Here is a 22,297-nt window from a genome sequence, read left to right on the forward strand (position 1 = left end):
GAGGTGTTTACGGCCTAAGGGTAATTTCCCTTGGGTTTACTACCATAAACCCCTATGGGAAGTGGTATTTCCATTGTTTTAAGTCCTTAACACCACTAGGTAAAAGTCTAGGTTAGTTTTTCGGGCTAAGTAAGGAATATGATCCAGTTACACAACCTTTTGGGTGTTTGATGTTTTAAAATGCTTAAACATATCAACGGAAGGTTTAGATATGTTAAGGTAAGTCTAGGGCTTCAAACTAGGGCTTAAAATGGGACTTAAGCCAAATTTGAGGGACTTGATGGTGTTTACGGTCCAAGCATCTTCTTGGACTGTGAACACCTCAAACCTAGTGTTCTTGGCTGATTTCCTTGGTGTTTGTTTGATATACTAGCTTACAAGCACTTAAGCATGAGAGTACTTACTATTATGGTGCTTGATTCGAGCTAAAAGGGCCAAGAATACTTAGTGTGTGTTCTTGGTGTTTTGGAAAATCTAAACAAAAACCGGAAATGAATGGATGAATAGATGCACAAACACTAGATTAAGTGTTTTACTAACTTGAAAGGGTTAAAACACTTACAAGATTAAAGATTTGGAATTAAATCTTGGATGATAGTTGAGAGGGTTTTTGGGAGTTTACTCTTTTCACTTTTTGGGGAGTAAACACAGATGGCTAGTTCTTGGGGAGTAAACTCATGTATAAGCATGAGTTTATGGATTTTTGGATGATTTTTCGACCCAAACATAAAAGTTTGGTCGGGTGTTTCTAATACGCGAAGTGTTTGCGGTTTTCAAAATAAAAACCCGAGACAACACTTTCTTTCACCCGTTCGTTTAAAAATAATATTAAAATAATTAAACGAACTTTATATTTCTTAAAAATAAGAAATAATGATATTAATTTATGATACGAAGTGGTTGACTTTTAGGGTTTGACCAAAAGAAATTTTCGGGTTGTCACATCATCCTCCTGTTAAGGGAATTTCGTCCCGAAATTAAAGTCTAAGCAAATAAAGTAGTTACAAATAACTAAGCAAAGATATGAGGGTATTTCAGTTTCATCTGATCCTCGTGTTCCCAAGTGAATTCCGGTCCACGCTTTGCGTTCCAGCGCACCTTCATTATCGGGATACGACTCTGCTTTGTTTGCTTGACCTCTCGGTCCATGATCTCTACTGGTTCCTCCACGAAGTTGAGGCTCTCGTTGATCTCGATCTCTTCGAGTGGAATAACAAGAGTCTCGTCGGATTGACACTTTTTTAAGTTCGAGACGTGGAAGGTAGGATGTACGTTACTAAGTTCTTGCGGTAGATTGAGTTTGTAAGCCACAGGGCCGATTCTCGCGAGAATCTCGAAAGGCCCTATGTATCTTGGATTGATCTTCCCATGCTTTCCAAAGCATATCAAGCCCTTCCAGGGTGAGACCTTCAGTAGGACTCGGTCGCCCACCTGGAACTCCAATGGTTTCCTACGCTTGTCAGTGTAGCTTTTCTGTCGGTCTCTAGAGGCTTTCAATCGTTCACGAATTTGAACGATCTTCTCTGTCGTTTCCCGAATGATCTCCGGACCCGTGAGAGTGCTTTCAGGAACTCGTCCCTTAGCTAACTGGGTATCACCCACTTCAGCTCAGCACAGAGGGGATCTGCACTTTCGGCCATAGAGGGCCTCGAATGGAGCTGCCTTTATGCTCGTGTGATAACTGTTGTTGTAGGAAAATTCGACAAGAGGTAAATGGGTATCCCAAGCTTTTCCAAAGTCAATCACATAGGCACGCAACATATCTTCTAAGGTTTGGATAGTTCTCTCACTTTGCCCGTCGGTTTGTGGATGGTAGGCTGTACTCATGTCCAGCCTAGTTCCTAGGGAATTTTGTAATGACTGCCAGAACCTCGAAGTGAATCTACTATCTATGTCTGAGATGATAGATAAAGGAACACCGTACAGCCTTACAATCTCCCTAATGTAAGTTCGGATAAGTTTCTCCATCTTGTCTGTTTCTTTGATCGGTAGGAAGTGTGCAGACTTGGTCAATCTATCGACGATGACCCATATGGAATCAAGTCCACCCATCGTCTTGGGAAACTTGGTTATGAAATCCGTAGTGATCCGCTCCCACTTCCATTCTGGTATCTCCGGTTGCTGTAGGAGGCCGGAGGGTTTCTGGTATTCAACCTTGACCTTTGCGCAAGTAAGGCATTTACTCACGAATGTAGCAATATCTGCTTTCATGTTAGGCCACCAGTATAGCTTTTTAAGATCCAGATACATCTTATCTGAACCCGGGTGGACGGAATAACGAGTGTTGTGAGCTTCGGTCATGACCAAGTCTCTGAAGTCACCGTGTTTCGGTGTCCAGATCTGATCCATGAGGTATAAGGCTCCACCACCCTTGGCTTCTAAGTTCTTATCCATCCCTCTAAGGGATTCACCAGCCACGTTTTCAGGTTTCAAAGCGTCGAGCTGAGCCTCTTTAATTTGTGTGGACAAGTGTGAATGGATAGTTAGAGTCAAAGATTTGACCCTACGACCAGAATATTCTTTCCGACTTAGGGCGTCGACTACTACATTTACCTGGATGATAACGAATTTCGCATTCGTAATCACTGAGTAGCTCGACCCACCGTCATTGTCTCATGTTGAGCTCTTTCTGGTTGAAAATGTGTTGTAGACTCTTATGGTCCGTAAAGATCGTGCTTTTTGTACCATATAGGTAATGTCGCCATATCTTCAGAGCAAACACAACTGCTCCTAGTTCACGATCGTGGGTTGTGTAGTTAACCTCATGTGTCTTTAGCTGTCTCGAGGCATAGGCGATGACTTTACCTTGCTGCATCAGAACACATCCGAGTCCTTGATTGGATGCATCGCAATAGACAATGAAGTCTTCTATCCCTTCGGGGAGGGATAGTATCGAGGCGGTGCACAAGGCTTGTTTGAGCGTTTGGAACGCTCTTTCCTGTTTCTCTTCCCAGTTAAAGGCCACGCCTTTCTGGGTCAGGGATGTAAGAGGTTTCGCTATGCTGGATAACTTCTGAATGAACCTGCGATAGTAGCCAGCGAGACCTAGAAATTGACGAATTTCGGTAGGTGTCTTCGGTGCTGACCAGTTCTCAATGACTTTGATCTTGGAGGGGTCCACATGTATTCCCTCTTCGCTAACAACATGGCCCAAAAATTCGACTCGCTGAATCCAAAATTCGCACTTTGAGAACTTTGCGTAGAGCTTCTCCGATCGCAATGTTTCTAAGATTTTACGGAGATGTTGACTATGCTCTTCCTTACTTCGAGAGTAGATGAGTATGTCATCAATGAAGACGATGACGAACTGATCCAAGTAAGGACGACACACCCTATTCATCAGATCCATGAATACTGCGGGCGCGTTAGTTAATCCGAACGGCATCACTACAAATTCGTAGTGCCCATAACGAGTTCAGAAGGCTGTCTTGGGAACATCCTCCTCTAACACTCGTAGTTGGTGATATCCGGATCGCAGATCTATCTTCGAGAAGTAGTTGGCTCCTTGAAGTTGATCAAACAAATCGTCAATGCAGGGCAAGGGATAACGATTTTTAATGCACATGCGAAACGATCCATCTTTCTTCTTGACGAACAAGATCGGTGCTCCCCATGGTGAGAAGCTTGGTTTAATGAATCCCTTCTTAAGAAGTTCATTAAGTTGACTGGAAAGTTCCTGCATCTCAGCCGGTGCCAGACGATAAGGAGATTTGGCTACTGGGGTAGCTCCTGGCACTAAGTCGATTCTGAACTCGACTTGGCGTTGTGGTGGTAAATCGGGAAGTTCTTCTGGGAATATGTCGGGAAAGTCGCGTACTTATGGGATGTTCCGGATGTCTTTTAGTTCTTGACTGGTATCGAAAGGATTAGGTGGTTGAACATGTACATGCGGTGGTGGAGGTGGTGGTATCAGTGTTTCGTTGTTTGGGTTACGCCTTGTACTTCTGTGTGGCGGCATCTTTAACTATACGTTTAAAAGATGACGACATGGATAAGAATAAATGATTAATGAATGTGTCTCATGGACTAACTCCCCATAGTCCAACAACAAAATGAATAGAATGACTAACTGAAAATGACAGTAGTTGGATAATAATTTCCATAAGATTAGATATCTGTCAATAATACTGGAATTACAGATGTAACAAGTTCTGGAAAAATGGCCTAGAAGTAGGCCTTACATCAACCAAGATGGAAAATTTTGGCAGAATTAAGACTAGATCAAGACCTAACAAGTCCAAGATTTATAAAGACAGGAAATTAGACCAAAGTTATACATAAACTAGGTTATATCCAAAAGATGAGTCGACGAGATTCTATCGGCGACGAGAGCTGCTTGCATGAGTCCTCGATCCCAACAGTAGACGTTCAATGTCCCTTATACGCCTGTCCGACCTTGCTTGCTGAGCTCGAAGTTCTCTAACTTTAGCTCGGGTTTCAGCAAGTTCCCTCTACAGATTTGCATTGCGGACCAGAGTCCTTTCATGAGCAGACTCTAGTTGGCGAATGTGGACAATGTTAACACCAGAGTTGGCGTCAACTTCCAAAACTTGATTGATAGTCGCCTGAGCCATTATCGTGTTCCGAGAAATCCTACGCACCATGATTGGTAGGACTCTATCAGCAGAACCTCCTTCAGTGAGGTTGTATAGGGAATGGGCTGACCTTGTTCCTGACTCCATTCAGTCAAGTTAATGGCCCACAAGGGTGTGGGTCCTTGAAACATAGGGCGGGGGTTCAGGTTTGGGTTTTGAGCACCTGGGGGTAGGTTGTTGACTTCCGGCTCCGAGTCAGAACTATCGGAAAAACCCTCAGCATGGTGATCATCCAAAGGGATTCGGTGATCATCTTCTAGTTCTGCCTCTAGCCAACCAGCATTGCCTTGGTTCGGGAAGTACGGATCGTCGTGGTGAAATCCAGCCATTTTATTCTACGCGAGAAAAGGGATTATAAGAAATAGCTAAATAGACGAACTGACTAAGATAATTACAGTAAGACCAAATACCCCTATGGTATTTCTTTATGGTTGTGTTGGTAAGTTTTTAGACTTGTTGCCACATCACAACCATTCTTGGGCATATGCTAATCACTCCTCGGACCAGCATAGTTGATCAGGCTATGCCATTCCCAAGACTGACCATATATCCCCAGGCTTACTTGTGATATTTAACAATCGTAATACTTTTGTTCTTGTCATTGTGACACTGATTTTAGTATGAATGTAAGCACTTATACTTTGTTAAATATTTTATTATTTAAAAGTATAACTCCTAGACAGATTGTTTTAATCCCATGTATTTATAGTTAGTATATCTTTTATGGGTTGATATACTTAATTCACTATAAACAATGCTCTGATACCAATCTGTCACACCCCAAAACAACGAACATCGGAAACGTTCAGGGGTGGAGGACGTCATGTACAATATCACAACAGTGTAATATAATAAACAAGCAACAACATCATCCATTGCATTATAAGTAAAGTTTTAATACATGTGTGTTCTTTCATTGTAGTAAGACACCAAAAATATACAATCAAAATAAAAGACGAGACTTGTCTGCTCCGTCTTCTCAAAACCTGGTCTCCGTACCTGTCTACTGATGACCTGAGAATACAAGTTATTTTGAAAGAGAGTATCAGCTTTAAAGCTGGTGAATTCATAAGTATTTAAGTGTCATTGCCTTGCTTACTGAAATCTGTTTTAAATATCATGCAAATCTTTAAATGTAATTGTTGATGTAAGTATGACAAACTCTAGAAAATCCCTTCTTTTCTATTAGTGTGAGATGTAGTCTTCTACCAAGACCCGAATGTTTTGTTATGACAATGTAGTCTTCTACCAAGACTTGAATGTTTTGTAAGTAAAATGATAGTTTTTCCTTTAATTGTTTAGTACTAAAGTACTTAGTCAAACTCATCGTTTATGTGAAAGTATCACAAAATAAAGTAAACAGGAAAAGGTACTACTGTAAGTGTTGTCACTGGGTACTAGGACCAACACAACGTCGCATTAAGCGAAATATGTAACCCAATGAACATCCAAAGATTGTCCAGAAAAGTAAGAATGTAAGTGTCATCGCTGGGTACTAGGAGTAACACAACATCGCAATAAGCGAAAAGTATAACCTTATGAACAATCGAAGATTGTCCACTTGTCCTCTATAGCAGCAGCAGGTGGGTGGAGGGGTTAGCCCCAGTTATCGATCTTCCTATTATAAGTAGTAACCTTAGACCTCCGTAGATGGTCATCGACCACTGGTGCTAATCAGTGGGGTTCGGAATGGTAAGTCACGCCTAGATATCCCATTGAACCGGGATATGAAAGATAATTTACACAGAAAGTACTAATAAATTATCCTCGTAGTTCTAAGTACAAGTATCCAGGTAAGTGAATACAGGATAATGCACCTATGTAAAAGTGTTCCTGTATGGTATTCATGTAGGTGTTTTCATGTAACAGGTAAGTATATGTATATGTACTCATGTATCAGGTAATGTACTAGTATGGACTCATGAATGAACTGACTCTTGTGAGATTCCTTGTAATAGGAGTAATGTTTGATATCCTCAAATTATCCCCATGATAATTTACTGAACTATAATTGGTTAATCATGTAGGTTTATACACTCTTACTACTCAAGGGTGTGGGAACAAAATGAAAGATGTAAACTATAACATCAATACATATATAAGAATATAAGTGTATATGCATAGTTTAGTTCAAGAATGTAAAATGGTTTTGTAAGACATCTTATGGGTTTTGGACAATAATTAACAATGATTTGATGTCATTTTTAATATACATTTCAAAGGTAAAACATTTGATAACAATGTGTTTTTAAGATTTAAAACCATTTCATGCATCACATTTTGTAGTATGTGAAATCTGTTAAATGACAAACACAGTTATAAAATACATATCAATGATTTAATAACATGTTTGTTTCTACTTGTATTCCCCCCCCCCCCCCCCCCATAAAGCATTTAAAACATTGATTAGGGGTATGAACTCACCTGTAGTTGGTGATTGGGATGAACTGAACGGTATAGGATTGCTAGGTGTCAAGCGAGGACTTGTACACACGCATGAGCCTAGTTAACATATAATGAACATATGTATAGCTAATTGGCCTTATTATAACTAATAATATGAGTTGGGACACTCTAGAACCTGAAAACACTTTGTTTCAAGTGTTAAAGTTCACAAGGTTTGCATCCGAGTGCTAGTAGGGCATAACTAGGGTGTTTGGGGTCCAAGGGTAAACTCCTTGGGAGTTTACGGTCTAAATGACCTTTACCCTTGGAGTTTACGGCAGTAAACTCTAGGGTTTACGGTCTAAACTCCAAATATTGCAACCATGAGTTGTTTTGGAGTTTAACAAGTCCCTAGAAGCAACCTTGCTAAGTGGTTTAGCTCTTGGAATGGATTAAGGCTACAAAACACTCACCTTGAGGTGTTTACGGCCTAAGGGTAATTTCCCTTGGGTTTACTACCGTAAACCCCTATGAGAAGTGGTATTTCCATTGTTTTAAGTCCTTAACACCACTAGGTAAAAGTCTAGGTCAGTTTTTAGGGCTAAGTAAGGAATATGACCCATCTAAACAACCTTTTGGGTGTTTGATGTTTTAAAATGCTTAAACATATCAATGGAAGGTTTAAATATGTTAAGGTAAGTCTAGGGCTTCAAACTAGGGCTTAAAATGGGACTTAAGCCAAATTTGAGGGACTTTATGGTGTTTACGGTCCAAGCATCTTCTTGGACCGTGAACACCTCAAACCTAGTGTTCTTGGCTGATTTCCTTGGTTTTTGTTTGATATACTAGCTTACAAGCACTTAAGGATGAGAGTACTTACTATAATGGTGCTTGATTCGAGCTAAAAGGGCCAAGAACACTTAGTGTGTGTTCTTGGTGTTTTGGAAAATCTAAACAAAAACCGGAAATGAATGGATGAATAGATGCACAAACACTAGATTAAGTGTTTTACTAACTTGAAAGGGTTAAAACACTTACAAGATTGAAGATTTGGAATTAAATCTTGGATGATAGTTGAGAGGGTTTTTAGGAGTTTACTCTTTTCACTTTTTGGGGAGTAAACACAAATGGCTAGTTCTTGGGGAGTAAACTCGTGTATAAGCATGAGTTTACGGATTTTTGGATGATTTTTCGACCCAAACATAAAAGTTTGGTCGGGTGTTTCTAATACGCGAAGTGTTTGCGGTTTTCAAAATAAAAACCCGAGACGACACTTTCTTTCACCCGTTCGTTTAAAAATAATATTAAAATAATCAAACGAACTTTATATTTCTTAAAAATAAGAAATAATGATATTAATTTATGATACGAAGTGGTTGACTTTTAGGGTTTGACCAAAAGAAATTTTCGGGTTGTCACATCATCCCCTTGTTTATTTTTATGACCATTTTGGGTACTTTCTAGTTTCTTGAGCATTATTGCAGATTTTTGGAGACTAGCGGAGCGGGACTTTTGGGAGGCGATTGGACTTGAAGAGCAATGGGGATTTCATGCTTGATGGCTGTGGAGGTGATTCATGGAGTGGACTTGTCAATTGCTTGAAGGCGTCGAAGTGTTGAACTTTAAATTTGAAAGGCACATGAGAATTCTTGAGTGTGCAAGATCGATGATTGGGGAGTTTGTGGAAGCTTTGAGTGATGTGGAGAGGCAAAGTGGGCTCAAATTGAAGAAATATTGAAGAAAAATAGGCTAGAAGCTGATTGGACTCGAGTTGGGCCAATGGATTAGCTGTGAGAACCCAAGACTTGAAGAAGCCCAAAATCCCGTTGCAGTCACGCGGCCCGTGTAAGATTCCCCGCGGCGTGCGTGGATTCCAGACAAGGGCAATTTCGGGATTTTACTTAGAGCTCTATATTGGGAAGGTTGGTGTGCCTCTTCAGCCTGATCTTGGAGGTCCGAGTTTGACACTTTCTCTCTGGAGTTTGGAGTACTTTTGAAGGCCAAGAACACTTCAAGAATATCTTATTTTCATCTCTTGATTCTTGTCAAATGTTTGGTACAATCTTAACTAATTTTGCTTCTTTGAGTTTAGTCATGCTTGGCTAAACTAATCTTGGTTGACTTTTTGTTGAATCCTTTGAACTTTTATTGAATGTTGAAGAATCCATGAACTTGTTCTTAAATCTTTATGGAAATGTTTTGTGTTTTATCATATGATCACAACTAGTATGTTTTTATTCATGAGTTTATATGTGTTTGTGGTGATTAGTTGGCTAATTTCTTGGTTAAGTAAATGATCCTCAAATTAGCAAGCAACAAATGATTTTTGTGTTGTTTTTGCTTCACACAATCATAAAAACATTTTCTTCAACATGGTAGTGAAAACAATTGACTCCTCTTGGATTTGGTGACTTTTTGGTTCTTAATGCTAGTTGACTTTCACTAATTACATGTTATTTGGAATTAGTGACTTTGACTAAGGAAATTGTTATGAGCTTTTCTAGCCATTTCAACAATTAAGAAAAGTTTAGGTAATCTCAAGCTCCTTGGATTACTATGGCCAAATTAAGGATTTAAATCAAAGTATTTCACCATTGGATTCTAATGATATGTTCATCAAAATTGAAAGTGAGGAAACTTTAAGTCAACCATCTCCCCCTTATTGATTTTACATCAAACCCTTATTTTTGTTGAAATTGTCTATTTAAATCATAGTTAATTCTAGTTTGTTTCAAGTATTTCAAAACACCAAAACCCCCCATTTTATTTTTATTGTTATTTTACAAGTATTTTTACAAAGAGATTTTTCATAGAGTTATAAATTGAACCAATCTCCGTGGATTCGACCCCTTTACCACTATACACTATTTTAGTGTGTAATATTTAGGGTTATTATTTTTGTTGGCCTCGACAACCACCACAAGCCTAGGCTCTGATACCACTAATGGGTTTTGAGCATTCTAACACTTCCTAAGTGTACATGCAACCCTAATAACCTTGGATCTATGTTTGTCTAATTATCATGCAAAGTTAAATTCCAAGGTTATATTCCTATCTAGCATACATGGGGAACAATTTTTAACTTGAATGAAAGATAGAATAACTTACCTTGTTGTTGCTTATGATCATTGAAACCTTGTGAGCCTAGCGCCCCAAGTGTGATGCCTCAAATGCTTCACACAACACCAAATGCAAATGAGTAAACTTTGAAAGAATCTTACACTTGCAAAAATCGGCCTAGCCCTCACTTGTACATGTGTAGCCTATTTTAGTGGAGCATGGGTTCCTTATATAGTGTTGACACATCTAGGGTTACACCATGTAAACTCTAATGTGTCATGACTCTTCATTTCCATGACCCATGGGTTTGTAACTCCCATGGAGCATCCTATGGGTTTAACCCAACTTGATAATCCATGGAGCCTTTTAGCCCACTATACAAGTTATGGATGATTTACATAATCAACCCATATATTTAATTAGTTATCTTTTGATCACTTAATTAATTACAAATTAATTCTTCATCAATACTAATTAAATAATAATATTAATATATTAGAACTTATAATATATTAATAAACCACAAGTGTTATTTCTCTCATTTAGTTTATCCAATTGCATTGTGCCATGCAACCCAAATGGACCATGCCGGGTCGGGTCAAGTACATCCTAGAAATAGTTATGGACTTAAACACCTTATCCAAAAATATCTTGTCTACCTTCTTAGTTGGTTCCATATTCAAGATACAAGTTGCGATAAGAAAGGAATAATTTCAAAAAGATAAAGGGAGAGTACACATGCTCATCATGGATCCAACCATATAAAGTAAGGTCCGATTCTCATCTTAGACATGTTGGGTTTTGAGCATTCTAACACTCCTATAATGTACATGCAACCCTATAAACCTTGGATCTATGTTTTCTCTATTATACATGCAAATAAGAACTTTCCAAGGCTTTAATCTTAACTAGCATATTATGAAGTTCTAATACTACATAGTTCTAGTTAGATGACATACCTTTTTGATGTAGCTTGATGTCTTCAAGCTTTAAGAGCTTAGCCCCAATAGTGTGGAAGCCTCAAGTGGAATCACAAATCACCAAAACACCTTGGAAGACTTTAGAGAATATGGATACTTGGTTCTCTCTAGTGAAATCGGCTAGCCCTTCTTAGTGTATCCACACTAGTCCCAATTTCACCAATCATGGACATCTTTATATAGTATGGAAACTAGGGTTAAACCCATGTCCTTTCATTTCATATGATCCATGGTTAAACACTCCATGGACTATCCATGAAATCTTAGCCCAACCTAAATGAACTTGGCCCATTCCATATATATATATATATATATATATATATATATATATATATATATATATATATATAAGAGTCCACATTTAATTAGTTCATTTTGATCACTTAAGTAATTCTAAATTAATTCTTGATCAATACTAATTAAATAATATGATTCCATATTAATATATTAGAACTTATAATATATTAATATAAATCATAAATATACTATTCTCAAAAGACTATCCATATAAATTATGTCGGTGAAGTGCAACCCAAATGGACCATGCCGGGTCGGGTCAAGTACATACCAAATATAGTTATGGACTTAGACATTAATCCAACAGTCTCCCACTTGGATAAGTCTAAAACTATTATTGAGTATGACTTCAAAACCTAACTGGCAATCGTAGCTCTTAAAGCCGATGTCGAACTCTGATCTTGTCAACAAACTTGTCCATTAGATAAGGGATCATATATTCCTCCATTCTAGATATCATATGGACTGAGACATGGATTATAATCATTCTCTCTGTCCATTTGTTGTTTCCCGATTTCCGATTCATGACGACTGACTGATTGAACAAATCAAATCAGTCCTAGCTTGGCCAAGCACTCACATGTTTCATCATTAAATCATCGAGGGGCCCACATATATCGCTTTTATCCTGAAGGTAAAAGGAATGGATAAACTTCGAATCATATGGCTTGTTCTACTACTTGTTGAATCATACACAAAGGCAAGTTTTATAACACCGAGTTACCGAATGCGTTTTCGTGCAATCAATGTACAACCAACTCATAGTAACAACTCATATCTCTAGGTTTGAAGAATATAAGATATTATCATCTCATGATCACTCGCGATAAAATCCATGAAGTGATTCCAATGAGCGCGGGTTGAATCCAATACTCAGAACTTATGAGCACTAATGAGTGTTGTAGCCCTTTGTCCAACTCCTTAGACCTCTATAAGCTAACCCATGACAGTCTTAATTCATATCTACTTCCAACATATGACCGACTGTGGATGGTTTGAATAACTTAGTCATTCCGGAAGAATAACCTAGCTTATTCTGGAAGTCAAAACATGCAAAATGAAACACAAGAATAAATGAATCCAATATGGTCTCAGAACTTATGAATATAAATAAAACACCTTTTATTTACCACCATGTGATTACACATTATTCATTTTATACTATTTCAGCTATCAACTTTATTCTTGAATTTAAAACAATAGTTGTCACATGCTCCAAGCAAGTACACTATGTTTTCGAAACACTAGTCATGTCACACACCAAGTATGCATACTATGTTTGTCTGTGATCTTTACTTTGTGAAATAGATCAATTGAACATAACTCCAATGATCATCTTTCACAGTCCCAAATCCTTACTGCAAATGCAAGAATTCCAAATTCATGCCATTTACTGAAATCTGTTAGATTCTAAACTTATATGCATTGATCCTCTTGTAATGATTATGCACAAATTCACAAAGACTTGGCAACAATCATTACAGAGTATTCCAACGGAGATCAACTCCTTGGAAACATCCTTCTTGCATTAAGTTTCCTAATCTTACAGATTGAATACTTTCTAACTTTGAACCATTTCCATATTCCATTTTGACTATCACTTCCGAACAAGAGTTGCCTCTTTTCAGACTATGTCAATATGGTCCTTCCAAAGTCAACACTATACTTCCAACTGTCCTTGAGCAACCAATCCTTGGTAACCCTTAGATTGTCCTCAACAATTGCTTAATCATTTTAGTCATATCCAATTCTAGACCTTTTCCCTTCTTAATGCCCTAGGCATTTGGAAAATTTTTAGAAAGGATGAAAATAGCACATGTAATCGATCCTATATCCGAAGTATATGGGACACGATTCATGATGTCTCACATAAAGACTAAACCAGTCTTTTGCTATAATATTTCCATTTCTATTTGCCAAGTTCTCATAATTCAGATTATGAAAAGGGATGCCGTAATCATAATCGAATTTTAGAACGCAAATAATGAACCTATATATAGAATTTCCTTATGTTGAGTCATTCAAACATGAAATTCATATATATTCTTGACTAAATACGATTAAAACCTCAATCTAAGCTTTTAGATTTGAGATGAAGTATAATTTCCTCTCCCTTAATTATAGCAAAACAACTTTTTCCCAATTGAAACCTTTTGTTTTCTATAATTAACATTGCTAACATGCAATACTTATCATAATTATCATGCTCCCACTAACATGATGATTATTAGCATAACACTTATGCTCCCATTAGCTTTGACATGTTCTCAGAAATCAGCTCGACTTCTAGAAATCAATACTTTATTGACTTTCTTACCAAATTTCAGATTTCTGATACCAGATTGCCTTGATAAGACTTTATCAAAATCATACACCTCTCTTAGATAGCTCACAAGCGCGTCTAAACAATTTTAGAACTATGAAAATGGATGCTGTAATCATAGTCTAAATTATTTAGACCTTTTGCTATTTCTCATAAGTCAATGTTAGTGTGCCGGTTAACCACGCACGCTGCACTAACGACTTTGAGAACTGCAAAAGTCACAATTGCTATCTACTTAAAATCTACTAAGTGAAAGTGTTTCCTCACCATCATTTTCATGAATCGGAGAGAAACCTTATGACACTTAGATTTAATGGTGTATGTGTTCTTATCCATGTGAATTGTCAAAACCATAGTCACATGACAAGGATAATGACAAATCCAAAATCATATGGACTGAACTCAATCTAATTTCTTGCCATCTGGCAGCTCAAGGGCCTGCCATTGCTTCCAAGTTGTTGTGCAACCAATTGAGAACTCTAAGAACTCATATGCAAAGCCAACTTTAACTAGAATGAGCACAAAATACGTCAACATGATAGGTTATAAACCTCAAGTTGTGTGCTAGTGAAGAACTTTAGGTTTTATTATTGATTAGTTCTTGAGACTTTCAAGACTTTTAAGACTCCCACTGTCCTCTTGACATATAAGACTTTCTTGTCAGATATTCAAGAGACAGTGTGGGTTCTAATCAAGACAAACACTTCACACAATTGGCCTTAGTTGGTCTTTGTTTTATCCAAAACATCACAACTTACCAATTTCAAATGTACAAGAGTAGAAAACTTTTACTCTAACATTTGACAAGTGTTTTAAACCTTCTTTAAGACATGTCACTCAAGTTACAATCTTGGAGTATGACTCTAAGAATTGTTTTTGGAACGAAGTATGACTCATCTTCTTGATTTAACCATTTCAGCAGTTCAAGTTCCTCTTCTTAGTCATAAGAATGCACTAAGATTTCCTTAGAGAACTAATTTTGATATGGTTTCTTAATCATTAAGATGATCACAGAAACTGATACTAAAGCACTCTCCCATCTTTTCAGATTTGAGAAACTTTTATCCTTCTGCCTAATTTGATTCTTCTTATTTGCTCTGCCTTACATTGGAACCTTTCCTAATGTCTCAGAATTACACTTAAGCTTGTAAGTATAACCATATTTACTAAGCTGTAGTAAATTATGACGAATAATCTTATCGATCTTTTATGGTGGACTTAGCCAGTGCACAAGAATGTGTACTCGATCCCTTAGTCCTTCACATGACTCACAAATCCATGTGAACAAGTAATTAGTCTTAATTTTCCAATACTTGAAAGTTCTCATTCGTCATGCTATACAACTTGCATGATTCCAAGTTCCGGTCCAATTGAAACTTGGGGAATGAGGGTCTTTCCTTATTTGAAAATTTTAGACATTACCACAAATGAAAAGAATCAAATTCATATTTCCATTCTTGCTCTTAATGGAATCTTTATAAGAAACAAAAATTTACACAAACGCCATTGTAAGGATATTTTAAAATAAATAAAATCAAAAATTTTCTTTTATTTTAAAACTTTGCGGAAAAACTTATCCTTACAATCCATATGAAAACTTGTTGTTATCTATTCCTAAGTAATATCTCATAACTCCTAAGAAGTAGCTCAAGAATCCGATCTTTAAACTATGCGATAGAAATCCATCTACGCAATCAGATTCAACATATTCTTTCTTTAAGTTTCTTTACTTTTCTTTGATTCTTAAAACATCAACATGTGACCTAGTCACATCATGTATCAAGAAACTCAGAATAGAAACTTAGCAGAGTTAGATAGTGGAAGTTTTACTTGAAATAAAGTCAAACTTATTGACTTTACCATCCTTAGGTAAGCTTGGCAGCTTTGTAACCTAAGCCCCTTCCTTTGGCAATAGAAACATATGGACCCTTAGGTAAGAGTACATGGGACTATCTCAGACTTAGCCTTTCTCTTTACTATTTGGTCAACCAAGTTGACTATGGCCAATCCCTTTCCATTGGGAAGAGAATGCATTTCTGGATTTCCTTTGTCACTATTGTCCTTGTCCATAAAGTTTTAGGAAGTTGATCTCCTAATCAAATTTGCTTTACTAGTACACTAAATCATTTATGATTTAGCAGCACCAAGCAAATAGATAAGATCATTAAGGGTCTTGTCATAGTCTATTTCATAGGTGTCCCAAAGAAACTCACTATGTAACTTAGAAAGTGATTGAACCACTAACTTTCTCAAGACTTTGACACCCAACTCTCCCGGCTTGTCAGCATGTGACTTCATCTCCAAGATGTGATCACACCTAGACCTTGCCTTGCCAATAGGGCTTGAGTGACCATGAACTTGTGGGTTAGGGAGAATAATTGGAGGAGGTGGAGGAAGTGAAGTTGCAAGATATTTGGGAAGATCATAGATGTCTGAACTTGACCTCTTTTGGGAGATATTCAAGATAGTTGATTTAAAGTCCTTAATATAACACCCAATATGAAATATTAAGGCTAGGACCCCAACAAACTATTTTATAACTTGGAAGAGGGATGCCGTAATCCAAGTTATAGAATAGTTGAAGGTAGGTGAATGACGATTCACCAATTTCCACCATGAAAAACGAAATAATTAATTAGGTTTTAATTGGATTTGAAATTCCTAGATCTTTGAGATTCATTGAACTTTCAATGGCATGTTTCAATCTCGAGTGTGCCCTTCAAGTTTTGTGACTGGGATGCCGAGGATCACAAAACAAGGTGTGAAGTAACCATGCAAATTACTTGGTACCCTTAAGTGTTTACCCCTCAATCGATGTGTCGGTTAACCACACACGCTCCATCGATACTATGATAAACATTAAGTTACCCATTTCCTACCTTGTTAAATACGAGTTAGTGTGCCAGTTAACCACACACACTCCACTAACTGACTTAAACAAAGTGCAAAGTGTAATTTCATGGATTAGCACCTTATTCACATTTTCCTAAGTAACTAAGATTGGGTATTATTAAGAGTTTAGTTACTTAGTATTTATCATTAATACTTTTAATGAAGGGAGAATTATAGTCCTGTCAAACCCGTTCGGCTAACAACCCTTCACCGGTCAAGGAAGCGGTGGGTGAGATTGGACACCCATTAAACTGCCATTTTATAGGCAGTAACCTTATACCCCCTTATAGACCGGTTTCGTGAAAGAGGCTTACTAACAGTAAGACTGACTTTACTCTTATACATATATATATATATATATATATATATATATATATATATATATATATATATTATTAACTTATAATATTATAAAGTATAAGGGTTGAATTTTAACTTTTAAAATTCTAAGGACTAACTTGGAATTAAAGTATTCATAAGTGAAAACTTTTCAAATTCCAAAACTTGAGGGCAAGTTTTGAAACTATTCAAAACTAATTAATTCCATAACCTATGTATTTAAAGTAATTTTAATCCAAAAACTCTTCAAGTTCCATAACTTGAGGACAAGTTATGGAAGACTTTAAACTAATAAAAGAATTAACTTATCTTTATTTTATAACTTATGGAATTAATTAAGGTTACACTTTTATTTATTTATTATTTAATGAAGAGACTCTTGATCCTCCATAACTTGAGGACAAGATATGGAGTCATAAAACCATTTAATTAGAACTAGACTCTTCATTTTGTAACCTTTGCCAACTTTTATGAGTTTTATGAAACTTAAATGTGACTTTTCATATAACTTGAGGACAAGTTACAAAAACACCTTTTAGAATCAACTCTTAGATTAATTTGGATTGAAAACAACTATTTCACTCAACTTTTCTATTAATCTAAGCAACTCATAAGAACAAGATAATTCAAATCAAACTTTTTCATGTAATTAGTCTAAACCTTAAACTAATACAAAACATGAATCTATTGACAATTATCTTTGAAATTGGATTAGCATGAACATTACCACATCAAAAACAAGTTTATAAGTTCAAAAACACCTTAGGGTAATGTTCCTAGTCCAATTCCAGCCAAAAAAGTGGAATTTATGCTGTTTGGGGGTCCAACTCGTCGAGTGCACGAACCAACTCGGCGAGTTGGATGCATTTTGCCTTGGACTCGGCGAGTCCATTCATGGACTCGGTGAGTCCGCTGGGCAGACAGCATCAAAACTCGATTTTTCAGCTACTTTTGCAAGTATAACAAGAAAACTAGCCTAGGCTCTGATACCACTGTTGGGTTTTGAGCATTCTAACACTCCTCTGGTGTACATGCAACCCTATAAACCTTGGATCTATGTTTTCTCTATTATACATGCAAATAAGAACTTTCCAAGGCTTTAATCCTAACTAGCATATTATGAAGTTCTTATACTACAAAGTTTTAGTTAGATGACATACCTTTTTGATGTAGCTTGATGTCTTCAAGCTTTAAGAGCTCAGCCCCAATAGTGTGGAAGCTTCAAGTGGAATCACAAGTCACCAAAACACCTTGGAAGACTTTAGAGAATATGGATACTTGGTTCTCTCTAGCGAAATCGGTTAGCCCTTCTTAGTGTATCCACACTAGTCCCAATTTCACCAACTATGGACATCTTTATATAGTATGGAAACTAGGGTTAAACCCATGACCTTTCATTTCATATGATCCATGGGTTAAACACTCCATGGACTATCCATGAAAGCTTAGCCCAACCTAAATGAACTTGGCCCATTACGTATATATATAAGAGTCCACATTTAATTAGTTCATTTTGATCACTTAATTAATTCTAAATTAATTCTTGATCAATACTAATTAAATAATATGATTCCATATTAATATATTAGAACTTATAATATATTAATATAAATTATAAATATACTATTCTCAAAAGACTATCCATATAAATTGAGTCGGTGAAGTGCAACCCAAATGGACCATGCCGGGTCGGGTCAAGTACATACCAAATATAATTATGGACTTAGACATTAATCCAACAAAACACACCATTAAGAAGTGGTGTTCTATGTGGAGTAAGTTATGAGATAATACTACAACTCTTAAGATGCTCTTGGAACTCTTGGTTTAAGTACTCGCCACCTCTTTCCGAACGAAGGATTTTGAATGTCTTGTCGAGTTGCTTTTCAACTTCACTTTGAAACAATTTAAACTTTTCAAATGCTTCATGTTTATGTTTCATCAAATATACATATCTAAAATGACTGAAGCCGATAGTGAAGGTGATGTAATATCTCTCACCATATCTTGACATTGTTTTGAAAGAACCACATACATCGGTATGCATGATGCCTAAAAAAGCACTTTCCTTTTCTCTAGTGCCAGAGAAAGGGAAATTTTTCATCTTGTTACATAAGCAAGATTCACACATGTCAAATGGCTCAGTGTCATTTGCACCCAAAAGTCCACTATTTTGGAGTTGGGATATGTACTTCTTGTTTATGTGTTCAAGGAAATAATGTTATAGATTTGTTTGGTTCAAACATTGTTTGAACCTGTTGATTTAACATGATAAAGGGAATTATTGTTTAAAGTTTCATCCAGGTTTAATTCATAAATTAAATTTATTGGTCTAGCCTCAAAATAAAACATTTCATCCAAGAAGGAATGAATATTATCATCAACAAATTGAAAACTAAAACCATATTTTCTTAAAAGGGAAACTGATACAATATTTCTAGTGATAGAAGTAATGAAACACACATTGTTTAATGTCAAATACAGACCAAATGGTGAGCATAAATCAAAATGTCCTATTGCTTGGACTACAACACGTGCTCCATTGCCAACATTCAATACCATCTCATTTGTCTTCAGTTCCCCACTCTTTCGAAACATATGTAATGAATTACATATATGAGTTCCACAACCAATATCAAATACCCATGTGTTAGATAAAAAAGTAAATAATCCCATTTTAATCATGAAAATAGATATACCTGAAGTGCCTTCCCCGACCTTCTTTTTCTTCAACTCAGCAAGGTACCTAGGAAAATTCCTTTTCCATTGCCAACAACTCCACACTCAAAGCATGTGTCATCCTTAGCAACCTTTACCTTCTTCTTTGGTGGTGGTTTTTGGGAAGATTTCTTTCCTTTGCCCTTGTCAGCTTGTAGCTTCCCTTTGAAGTTGTTGCCTTGTTTATTCTTCTTGACTTGCCCCTCCTGAATCATGAGCAATTGGCGGTTTTTCCTTGGGATGTTTTTCTCTATAGTTTTGAGCATCCAATAAAGCTCATAGATAGGATTATACCACCCATTCATGTTGTAGTTCATGATGAAAGTATCATAGCACTTAGGCAATGAATTCAAAATTTATGGCTAAGTCTAGTTGATATAGAGATCATAATCTCTTCAAGTGATCTAGATGGCTTTTCATCATGACAACATGTGTGCTCACATTCCTAGTTTCCTCCATCTTGCAGCTATGGAGGGCTTGAATAGTTTCAAACCTCTTAGTTCTAGCTTGCTAACCAAACATCTACATGAGATGTTCAATCATGTCAAAGCAAGTGAAGAGTTCCAGATTGCACTGAAGATTAGGAATCATTGTGGCAATCATAAGGTATGAAACATCAAGCGAGTCAACCATATTCTTAAGCTAAACATCATGTGCAACCTTTGGGACAGAGGTTGGTTCTTTGGGGACTTGTGATTCAAGGACATAGTATTTCTTTTCTTGTTTCAAAACTATAATCAAATTTATGTGTTTATCCAAAAAGTTGTAGTGGCCTAGTTTTTTTTTTTTGGGTACAGATCGTATGTTCATTGCGTGATGATGTATTATAGTAGTTGGTGGAGCTATCTACAAAATTTTAACAAAGTTTTATTTAGTATTTAATTCTTTAAAAATAATACCCTTTTGTTTCCAAAAACATTATTTATTTAAAGCCTATGATCTAAGTTGCAAATTAAATAAATGGTTAAGTGACCTTTATCCTACTTACTTAATTTTAACAAGATAAAGTGTTTTTATTAATTACATCACCTGTAATTCCTAGATGTATGTGACCCTTAACATTCCATTTGTTAATTTGACATGTTTGGTAACTTTTATGCCTTGGAACACTCTTGCTTAGGTGACATTTATCGTAAGAGGTTTCCAATCAAGTCATCCAAGTAGAGAAAGTTTTATAATTGGCCTATACCTTGGTTATAGAAATCGAAAAAATAATTTGGCCACCGAAATATAACACAAATGGTTAGGTATCCTTTACCCCATAAACATTATATAAATGGTAGTAAATGTTTCTAAAGTTGGATGACAAAGACTTGTCTTTTTGAAAAGGAATTTGAATGTTTTATTATTCTATTTTAGGAAATGTGATAGTATGACAATTACATGCATTCAACTAATCATGTTATTAATTTTCAAAAAATCACATTTAAGGTTCAAATGAAATCTGGTTTTATATTTTGATGCGGTTCAATTTTAATGATAATATCTAATATTAAGTTTGAGTTTGAGTAATATAGAACCTTATTTATTACTTAAATGAACTTTTTATTATTAATATTTTAGAGTTTGAGTAAGTTATAAAATCACCATTTTAGACTAATAATTTTAAATTTTCAAAACTTTTTGTTATAAACGATTTAATAAAACTTGTTTTTATTTTAAAGTTATTACTTATATTATATTATGGTCTCATTTTGTAAATTGAAAAACAAACTCCATATGATGTTTACTTTGTAAAAAAATAGTTTGAGTTTGTGAAAATATAATTTATCAACCACACAAAATATTTGCATAAAAAATAAACAACACAAGCATGCATTTGACATAAACAAGTCCTGATCTACTTAAAACTTTTGTGAGCCAAAATAAAAGTGTTAAGTCCTTCCTAAGGGATAAAGGGACCAAATAATACAAGTTGTTCTTCATGTTATCTTCAAGCTCCCACTTGCAATGACAACCAACTTTTTGTAATTTTATAAGATTTTTATAACAGTTAGGAACTTTTATAAAAACTTCATAAAACCGTGGATCTCCTTGGATCTTCAAGAAATGGTCTCCATCTTCATCTTGTTACATTTTTCATAAAATAAGCCTAGTCTAAAACTAATCTATTACATAAAATAACAAGAATAAAAACTAGCTATATTTATTACATATTTTATGAATAAAAGAATATTACAAACCATTTTTAACCAAATCACACAAACAACAACAAATATGGTTCAATGCTTGTTTATACACTCTAAAATACATATAAACATAAACATAAAACAACATTTGTTTTTCTAAGACAACTTTAAGTGACAAAAAATGCATGTAAGTTTTTGTCAAAGAAAATATGTACGGACTTATTTTTTTTTATACAAAAACAAATTATCCATATTCTTCAAAAACTAAGATTTCCAAAAATCATAAAATCTAACCAAACTTGCAAGGTGGATCTTGATACCACTTGTTGGGTTTTATTTCAAAAATAGTTTCATCGACTCATAAAATGGAAATGGAAGACTTAAATGTTCAAACATAATAAAAAAGTTACGATCCACTAAGGATCATCTTGCAAGTTATAGAAAGATAAAAACACAACCATAGAGGAGATGAAGAAATAACAACATTTGTTGTTCTTTGGGTCCTCAAGGGGAGGCTACAAGTTGATGAAGAATGTGTAACCTTTGAGACACCAACAATGAACAAACTTGAAGAGATGC

The 22,297-nt window shown here is 35.9% G+C and overlaps 1 pseudogene; it reads right to left on the reverse strand.

Annotated features, from left to right (window-relative positions):
- LOC145049796 (dirigent protein 18 pseudogene) overlaps positions 1-19,894 on the reverse strand; it is a 68,040-nt pseudogene extending 48,146 nt beyond the window's left edge.
- Positions 19,895-22,297: the final 2,403 nt, after the last annotated feature.

The sequence above is a fragment of the Lactuca serriola genome, chromosome 5, assembly GCF_051521515.1.
Source record: "Lactuca serriola cultivar US96UC23 chromosome 5, Lser_US96UC23_V15, whole genome shotgun sequence".
Taxonomy (NCBI): domain Eukaryota; kingdom Viridiplantae; phylum Streptophyta; class Magnoliopsida; order Asterales; family Asteraceae; genus Lactuca; species Lactuca serriola.